Raw genomic sequence first — 13,012 nt, 5'->3', positions numbered from 1 at the left:
TTTTGAAATAAAAGAAAGAAATTCAATTTCATTTTATGTTTACTTCAATGTGATTTTTGTGTAAATAATGCTCCACTAGTTTCAATTATGGATTTTCTGAAGATATAAATAGTAATTTTCTCTAATATTTGTCTAAATTGTTATTTTGGAGTTTTAGACCAAAACTTAGATATCTTTAATTACTTTTGTTTTAGTTTTCTATTTCTATAAATATTTTGGGTTTGAGGTATGGAGAGATGAAGGAGGAAGAAGGAGATGAAGGTGGAAGAGGAAGAAGATGGTGGTGGAAGAGGAATGACTAAATTATGATTTAAAAATTTTATAGGGACTAAAACTGATGCGAAAAAAGTCCACGTGGCCTCCCTCAGATGACTTGGCTCGCCACTGGGCTGTTGACCGGTCAAAATTGGTCCAAAGGACTTAATTTGATTAAAAAAAATATTTCAGGGATAACATTTCATGCAAAAATTTTCCAGGGATTGATTTTGATTCCCTTTACAATTTCAGGGATCTAAAGCTTATTTAAGCCTTTTCTTTTTTATGTAATGAGTTGTTTCATAGGATGAAATCAAGGTAGAGAAAAATGAAGAACTGAATTTCATTCTTATTAACAGAACTAACTACTTTCCTAGTGTTAGCTCTTTTAGGAGAGTTATCAAGTTCAGTGTACTTGCATTCGTTTTCTTTTACGAGATACTATAACTCTGTTGTTCACTTTTCTTAAAATGTCAATATTGTATTGTAAGAAGCTAATAATGAATATCTATACTACTTGTGTCAATCAGGCAACTTCTTTCCAAAATAAAAGTGGAGGAGTATTGAGAATTGTAGTTTGCATTGTGTTAAGAGAACAAGTTTAAGCAAGCAGGTTGGTAGTGATTCAACACTTCGTTCTTTAAGTAAGTGGTTGGGGGTTTGAATCTCATCTCATCTCTTAATACTATGACCGTGAGGCGAGAAATTAATCTCAAAACTGACATCCATGTAATATATATAGTATTACCTTTGCCAAGAAAAAAGAAAGAGAACTAATTTGTAAATTTTTCAATTAGAAAATATCTATACTTCTCTATCGCAACTAGTAATGCATAGGTCGTTGTAGTGCACCAAATTAAAATTTCTATAATTATAATTGATTTATCGCTGCATTTCACGGATCCAAGAACTGTGAGAGAATTTCCATAAAAAAAAGTTGATTCGAATGGACCAGAAGTAGTTGTTGATTCGAATAAACTAATAACAACAATAATAAATCTTTTTTTTCTTTTTATGAAAATGGATCAATATATTAAAAGAAAACTAGTTGGTCAAAGTGAGAATTAGGGCCTGTTTGGTTTGATCATTTTCTATTTTCATTTTCATAGAAAATGGAAAACAGTAGAGAAAACATGTTTACTTCACATTTTGAAAATGTTTTTAAAGAAAATATTTTCTAAAATCAGTGGAAATTCGGAAACAAAAAATCATTGTTTTCTATGTTTTCAATCAAAACACGTTAAGAATGGAAATGTTGAAAACGCGGTGGCACTCCTGTAAATATGTGGAATTTTAATTGTAACTGGTTCTAACTTCTTCTAGTGAGCTCCTTGTCACGGGTTCGATCCTGCTGCGGGCAAAAACAATTGAAATCTCGTCATTTGGTTCAAATCAAAACGCTGAGTCATGGAGATGTCAAGAGAGAGGTGGGCCCATTTGCACTCTCCAAGTCTAGCAAGTTGCATAGAAGTGATTTTTGGCTTAATTTTTTGGTGTTGTTTCACACTTTCACGTTTTTTTTTTTTTTTTACAAATGTGTTCTAAACATAAAAATCATCTTTTTATGCGTTGGAAAATTATAAAAAACATTAAATATTTGTATTGTGGTTTTGGGGGGTAGCCCCTCTTTATACCAAAAAAGAAAGATTTGTAATGTGTAAATTTTGTAGTTAGTATTTACAGATTATTCATAAGTGAATATGTAAAAATATTATCTTATTCAAAAAAAACTGATATTTATATAAAACAATATTCCATAAATTATTCATCAATGAATGTATAAATATATTTTTTAATATCTAAAAATCATTTTCATAACTAAAACTGAAAATAGTTTAACCAAACACACTTCCAATGTTTTCATTTCCATAAAATGAAAAATAGGAATTTAAACCAAACATGTTTTCTTAATTTCAAAAATTTGAAAATGAAAATCGTTTTCACAAAATGAAATCAGAAAATGAAAACAGAAAATGTTTTCTCAAACCAAACAGGCCCTTAGAAACACATTTCGGGGGAATCTCTTCAATACAAACACAATTGGAATAACTTAAAGAAGCATTGATCGAGTGATCAATCACAGAGTTGCTGGAACCGCGTACCAAAAGATATTCCTACAATCCTTAACAATAATTAATCACAAGAATTAACTTTATAAAAAAATAGAATGATTACCCATTCAAATTTATATATGTTTGATTGCACCTCAGTCCCTCTTAATTTTTTAACATTTAATCTTGTATTGGTTATTTGTGAAAATCCAAATATCTATCAAATTGGGCTCAAATTTCCTTTCTCCTTTCCTTCCAAATACTTTGTATGTTCCTATACATGTTACTTTAAATTTTTGACACATCTATTAAGAAGTAATATTAATGTTCTTATGTTTTTGTTAAAATTATAAGTAACTTCCTAATATGTCATATATATTTCGTATTTTTTTTACATGGAAAGATAAATTATAGCTATTCAGAAAGGGATTGATCTCGATTTCTCCCTCACAACTCACATGTCCATTAACTCTAACTACTTGAGCTATTATTCGGGACCCTCTCTCTAGGGATTTATCTTTCTTAATAATTTTGACTCATCAAATTTTGTTTCACCATTAAAAACTATAAGGGTGTACAAGATTTAAATACAAATCAGATGGAAGTGTTGAACGTCATAAGGCCAGGTTGGTCGTTCGAGGAGATAATCAAAAGGAAGGCATTGACTATAATGAAACTTTTGCACTAGTTGCATAGATGGATATTGCACCAGATGGATGTTCATAATGTCTTTCTCCATGGTGATCTAGGTGAGGAAGTTTAGATCTTGATCACCATCTCTGCCACGTTTTTATCTGCATATGGATATTGATCAGAAGGTGGTGCAGCTGCACCACCGAACTCTAATTTTTAATATTTTTTACTTTTTCTATAATTATTATTATACACTAAAAGATGAGGGGGTATTTTAGGCAAATCACCTAAAATACCACCTATTTACCGTTTTCTGTCCATAATAGCAGAGAAAATATTTTCAAGGAGCCCACCAAATTCTTCTTCTTCTTGTCAGTTAAGGGTCCCTTGAGATTTGCATAGGGCCTAACGAAATCATTGGATGAGGCACCGAATTCAGTTTTGTAGTAGCAGAGTCTGTTCTCCCATGGCAGTTGAGGTCCAAAAAATATTTCAAAGTTCCAAAGTCTTTCATGTAAAAACATGTGCTAAGATACTGTTTGAAATGCCCAATCACATCTTTATTATTTCTTGCAATGCTGAGATCAACAACATACACAAGAACACTCAAGACCATATTTCCTCTATGCTAGGTAAACAATGAGTAATCTGCATGTGATTGTTGGAGTCCATATTCCTTCAATGCTGCTGCAAGTTTGGCAAACCAATTTCGCGGTGCCTAACGTAAACCATACAAAGACTTCTGCAGTTTGCCCATTTTCTTAGAATCTCTACTAGAAAAACCAGGAGGTAGTTGCATGTGGACTTCCTCACCTAGATCACCATGGAGAAAGGCATTATGAACATCCATCTGATGCAACATCCATGATCGAGCAGTTGTAACAGCCAATAGTGTTCAGACTGTAACCATCTTTGCAACTATTGCCAAAGTTTCATTATAGTATGCTAGCTATGAGCTTGTATGCTATGACGGTTGCCAAGGTTTTCTGGCTTTGAAGCTATTTAGTGAGTTTTATGGGTTTCTCATGATTAAAGTCTTTTGGTTTGTTTAAGCTTGGCTGAGATGGTGGTTCTTGGGCACATGAACAAACAATGAATCTCCATCACCACCATTTACTTCTCGAACATGCAGAGGCTTACACCGCCATCACCACCGTGGTAGCTTGCTAGAGATAGTTGTTGTGGCGCCGACGGTCCACCGTCGGCTGGTAGGTGACATAAATTGTGTAAGAGTTGGGTATGTGAGAATGGGGGAGATGGAGGAAGATGAAGATGAAGGTAATTTTTATAATTTATCTTTTTAATTTTTTTAAACATGTAATACTTACTTGTTATGATAGGTCAAATATGCTCTTGTTGCTCTTTTAATTTTCCTTTCTTAACTTTTTCTCACCCACTATTATAGGTCACCTGGTCATTTCTACTATTGCATTACCCGGTGATTTTCATCAAACTGACACGTGTGTATCACACACCCAACACTTCATACATATATCATGCAATTTGTGTTGTTTTTGCATATTCCAATTCCAATTGAGAGAAATGGAGAGTAAGAAATATGTAACCATTGAGAAAACTAAAGTGTCCAAACCTCAAGAAATAATTCTTGAGAAACTTCTTGTTTCTGCTTCCTCACCTCTACTACCTGCTTCTCCTTCCTCCTCCCATTTCTCATATTGTATTTCATTGACAGCTAAGGGTGAGCTGACTAGGGACATCCTGATTTTGGTCAAAGGCATGTTGAAAAAGCTGATGAAGAATGTCTTTAAATTTGGTCATAAGATTTTTAAGTAAAGAGCAATCTGACAGAAAAGAGAATTTCTCACATATGAACATAACTATTGTTGATTTGATTTCATATTTCTGATTTAAATTCGTTGTTTGTTTACCGTAACTATATTTTTTATTCTCTCAACTCTCAAGTCTTAGAAAAGGACAACGAACAGACATCAAAGATGGAGAAAGCAGCACAACTTCAGAAATCTGCGTAAAATGTGAACCACCAATCATACATGGCAAAACCTTGATTGAAGAATTTCCATTAAATGGGTGAAGCAAAGTTGCGGCTTGCGAGACATGTGGGGCCATACGGTCTCTTGGTTTCCAATGATACGAAACAAAAACCTGACCTGCTTTAGCCGTTTTCCTGGCATGAAAGTAATGATGATGAATTCCTCAGGTACAGTTTCCTTTCCATCCAATGATCTCGTAACTATTAGGTCCAGACCCTTTGTAAATCTCAGATGGACCTATAACGCCACAACCCTACTAAATATGGTTGTATTTTCAAATTTAATTAATTAATGGCTCATTCCATTCTTATTGTTCACTTTTTTTTCTTCATCGAAAAATTAACAATAACTTATTTTTCACTAATCACTTTAGTATCTTTATTGCAAATTAAAAGTAATGAAGAGGATAGGTATGGTGGAAACTATATCTAGGGCTGCCCCATGTTAGATTAAGGTCAAAATACTTATTTTTTTTAGTGAAAAACATCAAAACATTAAGTAAGAGTAGATCAAACATGTAGTACAACCATTAATCTAGAAAATTCTCAAAATAATAAATAAAAAGATACCACAAGATCATGAATATTGCGTTGTTGCGCCTTCTCTCCATCGATCGAGTGGTTGGTGGGGATGGGGTTGAGGGAGCTCTTGCGACTAGGGAGGAGGGAGAGAAGAGGTGACGGTAGGATTAAGCATTGTTGAAAATATTTTGAAGTGCATAAGAAAAAATGAGAGACTACTAGTTAGGTTAAGTGCAATTTAAAGGTGTTACCGTTTTTAGACCAAAATAGTTCTGTTTTCTTTTTTATTTTCTAATTCTTAACTCAGAAAATGAGAAGGAACATAAATTGGAGAAAGCAACTAGAACATTGAAGATGCGACTGAAAATCGCTACTAAAAAAGTACATGTTGATTTGGATTTTCTTGTTGCATTGATGTGCTGATTTGAATTCGTTTTTCTTCTAGATACGGCTGAAAATCCCTACTAAAATAGGTAGATGTTGATTTGGATTTTCTTGTTGCATTGTTACAATTACTAGATTTATGTGTGCCACTTAACAAACAACAACAAGGAAGAAATGGATTCGTTAAAGGGTCCACCTTCTGAAGTATATGCGATGAAGGTCATATGTTATGAGAAATTGGCTGGGTTTTACAGAAAATGACTTGAAATCAGTACGAGAAACGAAAATATAGAGGCAGAGGGTGGTCGTGATGAAGAAAACGTGGCAGAGGGTGGTCATGACAACTGAAGAGTGGAGGCTAGAAAACTAAGGAGAAGAGTGGAATTGGTTATTGGTAGTTACGTTGTAGTCTCTCTGTTTTGGTTTTAACATTTTTTTTTTCTTTCTTTGTTTTGGTTATTTCGATTTCCATAGATCATACTGTTTGTCCAATGGTTATATTTCAACTATATCATTCATTATTAGCTATTTATGGGGTCCTATGTGCTAGGCTTCTTTCCGTATGTCCCATTTTACAACTCACTAGCTAATGCTTTAAAAAATATGCATGCCCAATTCAAGTATTGATCTCTTTGAGCATTTGGGAGCTGGATATGGGGAGATGCTTACCAACTCATTCTTAGTTGAGTTTGCTTTTGGAGTTGTTGTTCCTTGACTGTTTCTAGTTGCAATCTGTTGGGTTTTCTGCCATATGACTCTTGGCATAATATGTTTTGGGTGCCCAGGGAAGGTGTTCAACCATTCATACATGACTGAGGCGATTTTCTTCATGCTATGGGATCCAGGTGGAAGATGGGTGGTCACCATTGGTTCTTTGGCATAGCTTTTCATTTAGATTGCTTGTATTTTGTCCTTCACCTTGAGGACAAGGTGAATTTTCAGGGGGGAGTATTGATAGGAACTCACTGTTAGTTAATTAGTTGGGAGGGTTAGTTAGTTAGTTAGAGGTTGGTCCTATAAATAAGGGGAAGTTAGAGTCAATTGGGTATCGTTGTATTCTATTTTGGTTTTGGGTTCTAGAGAGAGTGGTCTCTTTCTGGGTTTGAAGGGTGTTTGGTATCCCTTCTCTCATGTATCTTCTCTAATTCCCAAATTGGGAATTATGGTTCTTCATAGAAATAATACTCAAATTTTACTGGGTTCTATCATTTAACATAGCAATGATCATATTTTTTTTTGTCATATTTACTATACAGATTAAGGGAATAATGAAGATAGAAGTTGGAGAGCTTTTCAACTAGTTCTGAAGGCATTGGTGAAGGGCTGTATATTTGCAAGCAATGCAATATCCAATTGCAGACTAAGAAAACACTACATGAATGTAACTAGATGTTGGCAATCAAAAATTGCAATTGCCTTGTTGAACTTGAACTTGAACTGATGTTGACAGAGCAACTAAGCAATGCAATATCCAATTGCAGACTAAGAAAGTAAACATACACTTAAAGTTCTTAATGTTTAATTACAGGCTGAAATGATTGATCCAGCCTTGAAGGGAACTCTTAATGTTCTTAAATCATGCGCAAAATCACCATTTGTGAAACGAGTTGTCTTAACTTCTTTTGTTGGTTCAGTTCAATATAATGAAAGGCCTAAAAGTCAAGAAGTATTGATTGAAGATCAACCACGAATGCGGAAGCAAACAAGAAAAAACGAGAGAAAAAACGAGAATAGAATTCATCTGTGCCTCAATCTGTTATGTGCTTCAACTAACTAAAAACAGAAAATACAACTAATCCTCACAAGTCGTCGTCAAAAAGCCCTCCAACTCCAGCTTTCAGGATTCCCTTTATCTGTAAAGCAGATAGTCGAGTTTCCTTTAAATCATCAAGCTGTAATCAAAAAAATCAGTTTACAATTGTGTCAGATATATATAAACACATAGAATCAGTAACTAATTATGGTAGGAGAAAAAAAAGCGGAAAATTTTATAAGGGTACAGTTCATACAGTGCGAAATGGACGCAGATCAATAATATCGACCACCCTCTTCCTTCCAATCCCCGGAAGACTGAGCAAGTCTTCCCTATGAATAGTCAGAAAATAAAATTTTTCAGAAAGCAAACAAGTGAGCATTCTCAAAGCAAGTTATAACTTTTGCATAAATCCTTGGGTATGATTATGCAAAATTTATATGCAGTTTTTATTCAAATTGAACATGCATTGTGTGAAGTGTTACTTACTCGTCAGGTGCGTTCAAAAACCTAAGGTATTTTTCAACATAATAGTTTTGTAATTAAAAGAAATTGTTTGTTAAAAAACCCGAACTAAACATAATAAAAATGTTATTTGGTAATAAGATCAAACCCTCATAATAGAACGACTCATTTGGAATGAGTCCCAAGGAGATTCCTTCTCTGGTATCTCCGGTATAGATGTGCATACCGAAGTTGACTCAGAAAGCATTCCGATACCGCGTTGAAGTTCACGTAGCTGAGAACTAACGCGTGCTGAAGTGTCTCCCTGATCCTACAGAAACATGTCAAATAAAACAGTTATATTCCTGTATGAACTATGCTAACATTTAGGTGGCAAAGAGTTGTTAATATGTTTTACAAAAGCCAAACTGAGAAAAGAAAAGGAATAAGACAAAACTTTTGACAGCATTAATAAAATTACGGTAAGGATAATCATTAGCTTTGAATCAAATGAGTCACACAATGGGAAGGTCTCAATTCTGCGATTACAATGGCCTTAAGTAAGGACCATGGACTCGTGAAGAAGATCAAAAGCTAGTCCAGCGCATTCAGAAACATGGCCATGGATGTTGGAGAGTGCTCCCTAAGCTTTTGTGAATTTGTAGTTTTATGGACCTATGTTGCAGCAACTATCAAGGCTTTGTGAGGTAAGCTCTTCACTTTTTGGAAGTTCAAAACCCCCAATTCGGGGGAACTTCACAAAATAACTAAAGAAGAGTCTTGGAGGGGTTTCGGAAGGTTTTCAAAAATTCCCCAAACCCTGCCCCTTCTTAAAAAACTCTGAAATAAGGGGAGAGCTTCTCATAAGCCTCTCCTTTCCCCAAAAACTCAACTCACAAACACACCCTAAGTTTTTCTCTACTTACTCATTATTTATCTAACCGTCAGAAAAGTTTTTTTTGTACCCAGACAGATTACATTTTTCATTCACAACAAAAACCAATTCCTTATTTTGTTAATTTGTTCGTTTGCTTGCATTTTGTTCTCGAATCTTTTCTGACGGTTTCATATTCTTGTAGCCAACTCTAAAATGAAGCTTGTGGGAAAGGAAGCACCGAAGGTGAAGCAGCCAGCCAACAAATTCTTTGTTGCAGAAGTGAAGGAAAATTTGGGTGAAATTTTTCAGTCTGCCAAATTTGTGGCTGCTGAGTCATTGAAGACTGGCGTTTTGGAAAATTTGGAACAACTCCTTCGAGAGAGGACTGACGTTGATTTTAAAATCAGGAAAGTCAGAAAACTAGAGTCGACAGAGGGCCAAAGTTCTCGTGAAGATGCTTTGAAGATGATATTTCTTGAGGAAGAACGTGATTTTTATATGGTAAAAGAATGGAACTGAGTGTGAGAAGAGCTAACCTGTTTGTTAGTTTCTAGCATTATTTTGTAGCTTATTGGAGTAAGCCCAAAATAGCTTATAAGTATGCATAATATAAGTGCTTATTTATAAGCCACCAATCTGAGCAACCGATGAAAATAAACTCAAAACAGCTTATAGATATATAGATACTCCCTCCGTTCCAGAAAGTTTGTAGTTTAAGGTTGTGACACAAAGAGTAAGAAAACAATTATTGATAGTATAATTTGACTAGATTGCCCTTATTTAATTTTACTAGTATGATGTACAACTATTAAATTATACTTAGATAGAGAAGAATGTAATTAATAGACAAGAGTTGTGGTTGGTTAATATGAAAGGTGATAAGTGAGAGAAAATGTATTAAATGAGGGTAGAGGTGGAAAAAATTAACAAAAAATGCATTGGTTTTCTAAAACAACAAACATTTTGGGATATTGAAAAATGGTGTAAAACAACAAACTTTCTGGAGCGGAGGGAGTATGTAATAAGCTATTTTACCTAAACATTTTCATTCTCATACATAAGTGCTTATACATATTGTAGTTGGACATATGAAGACATTGATTCACCGACCTTGATGTAACCATTCTGAATGAGAAACCGAGCAACTCCGAGATGGTAACAGAAGAGAAGACCAGCAGCAGAAAAGCTAAAGCCAGGGGTGGTGACGACTCGCCTACTGCGCTCGGCCTCGACATCCTTGACCGTCTGCTCCCAAACGATGTCGGGTTGAATCTCATCCTCCACCACAGCCCCAATCCTCTCCTCCTCGTTGTGTATTGTTATTGGTAGTTAAGTTTGAGTCTCTCTCCCATTGCTTTTAACCTTTTTTCTGCCTTTTCGTTATTTCGATTTCCACGAGAGATCATAGAGAAGAAGTACACAACTTTTATCCTTTTAAGGGAGTTTGTCCATTGGTTAGGTTTGAAGAATGAAATTGTTTTCCAAAAAAAAGAATGAAATTTCGATTCCACTTTGATTTAGTGTTTTTAGAAAAATTAGTTACAAATTCGGATTGTGAAAGTTACAAAATGGAAAATGATAATGTATTTTCAAATTTCTTTTTATTTATATGATATTCTTAATCGGTGAGACCAAGACCTCATATAAAAGAATGGATGAAGAAAAGGGTTATGCTTACTTCTTTTTTTATTGAGGTGGATGCTAATGCGTTTGCTCACCGTTCATTAGAAGCCGTTTCCAACCAAAACTATAGTTAACTGGACCAAAATTTTAAATGAACTCTTTGTTTTGGTTTAACCGACCCTAAAAACTGAAAGTTACTTGTGTCGTATGGTATTAAGTGCGGAACCATTTCATTAACCCACTTGTTTAAACTAATCAATCATCAATCAATATATATTAGAAAAGAAGAACTTCCATCAGGTTGATTTAGTGATGTGGCAGCACCAGGTTAATTCTCAGAAAAAAAAGCTCACATGTCATTCTCAGGTTAATTCTCATAAAAAAAAATTTCACGTGTCATTCCATTAGATAGGTTCAATTATGTTGTGTTATTTTATCTTGCCCCGCTTGAGAGGGGAGTCTACCCTAACCCATGCTCTGAACCTGAAATAGCTTCCAAATCTACTAGCCTAAGATCTGTCCCTGTCCAAATATCCGTCAAAAGAGTTCCCCAATGCCCTAACCATAGCCTCGTTCCGCCCCGCCGTAGGAAGCTGATAAACTCGAATCCAGAAAGGCACTTGGGTTAGTGCCAACTTTGCTGGATCACCTCTAGCGTTGTACACATTCAGCGAGATCATGCAACGATCGAGAAACCATGGTCCAGACTTCCATACCAGGTCCCTATCCTTCGTAGAGGTGAAACGAAAGGTGAAAAGGTTAAGACCAGCATGACGGATCTCAATGCAGTTTCTTGTTGCCCATAGCTCCTGCATAACCTCGTTGAACATAGTGGCACTGACAGTGTGATGGGCCAAGACCCTCCCCACAAGCCACACATCCGCCTCTGCAGCAGGATCAGCCGCTAGTGCCCTTACGTTCAGCACTTCAATCTCCTCTCCCTCCAACACGATCTTAGGGTCCATGTTGATGATAGCGGAATGGAACCAAAGACAGAAATAGCAACCACAGACGTCAACGCACTTCCCAGTTGAGACCAGTACGTGCAAAACTTTCCCAACAAACTACAGCACTAGACACGTGTCGAGTCCAGCACAGAGCACAACCTCGAAAAACATTTGAACGGAAGTCAAAAGGCTGCGCCGCCATAGACCAAAACCCTAGCAGAGGATCCAACTTGTTTTTTTGTATGGGTCTTGTTTTAGGTAGTATTTCCAATTTAGCAAAAATAATCTCTTCAATATACTTTGAATTCCTTGATGTGTTTTGCTTAAAATTCGAATTTCCTGAAAAATCAAATTAATAAATGAAAAACAGAACATCAAGATTCAAACCCACACATTGGGATAACATAGAGTTGTCTATCCACTAGTCCAGCTCTCTATATTAACATAATCTCAAACATTAATTAATATAATACAATACATATTTCCAAGGTTATATATTTTGGAAATATTTCTCACATAACTTTTTCTATTTTTAATGCATTATTGAGTTTCTATTTTATTGATAGATTGATTAGTTTATTTTACTAGGTCTTCTTAAAGTTTGTCTCAGACACTGAGTCACAGATTTTGATCTGAAAACTGTAAGCCTTCAACTTTCGTGATAGTAAATGTCTCAAGGAAGAGCTGGACTTAAATTGAAATGTTCCAAGAATTCGCTTATTTGTATTGAGGTTTTGTGCATTCTTTGATAAATTGAAAGATTAAATCTTAATCACCATCCATTAAAAAGGAGTTGGTAATTGACGATTTCAAAGAGGACTGTTTTGGCATGCAAAATTGATTAGTTGGTTGCTCATGCCTCATGTTGTTGTGGTCCACAACCATAATCAGCAAACCCATCCCATTTATGTTAACCTAAATGCATGCTTTAATCTTGCTCATGGTGTTGTAATGTTGTAAATGTTGACGCCTACCAGTGCCACCTTTTTTGTCTGCTTTTTATTTTATATAGATTTTCACCTAATGCAATTTGCTTTGTTTAAAACTCTGTAGCTTCTGTGTGAGATGCTTAATCATAGAACGATGACATTAGTAGCTTGGATCAATTACATTAAAAAATAAAAGGGTCTCTATGAAGGAATGCGGGTTGAATAATTGTGACAGACGTAAAATTCTTCCAAAAAATTGTCATTAAATCTAACAATAATAGTTTCAATCATGTCTAAATCTTGTGTCATCAAGAATCAAGACTCAACTTGAACTGGGGCTTGAGCTACCCAACCTTGAGAGTTTTGTTTAGGTGACAGTGTGACACCACCATATGGAAACAATTATAATTGATTCATTTTGCATTGTAGTGTCCAACTTTTTCATATCCGCAGCCTAACCACTCACCGTTGTCTTTTGGTAGGGAAACAAATGGGTTATGATCAAATGCTCATAAAACAGATTCTAGTATGGAAGAGTTTATTTGAGCTTATCTGAAAGCATAAGCTCTTATGCCAGTGTTTG

This window comes from Lotus japonicus, chromosome 6 (genome assembly GCF_012489685.1).
Source record: "Lotus japonicus ecotype B-129 chromosome 6, LjGifu_v1.2".
Taxonomy (NCBI): Eukaryota; Viridiplantae; Streptophyta; class Magnoliopsida; order Fabales; family Fabaceae; genus Lotus; species Lotus japonicus.
Note: the sequence above shows the minus strand (reverse complement) of the source record.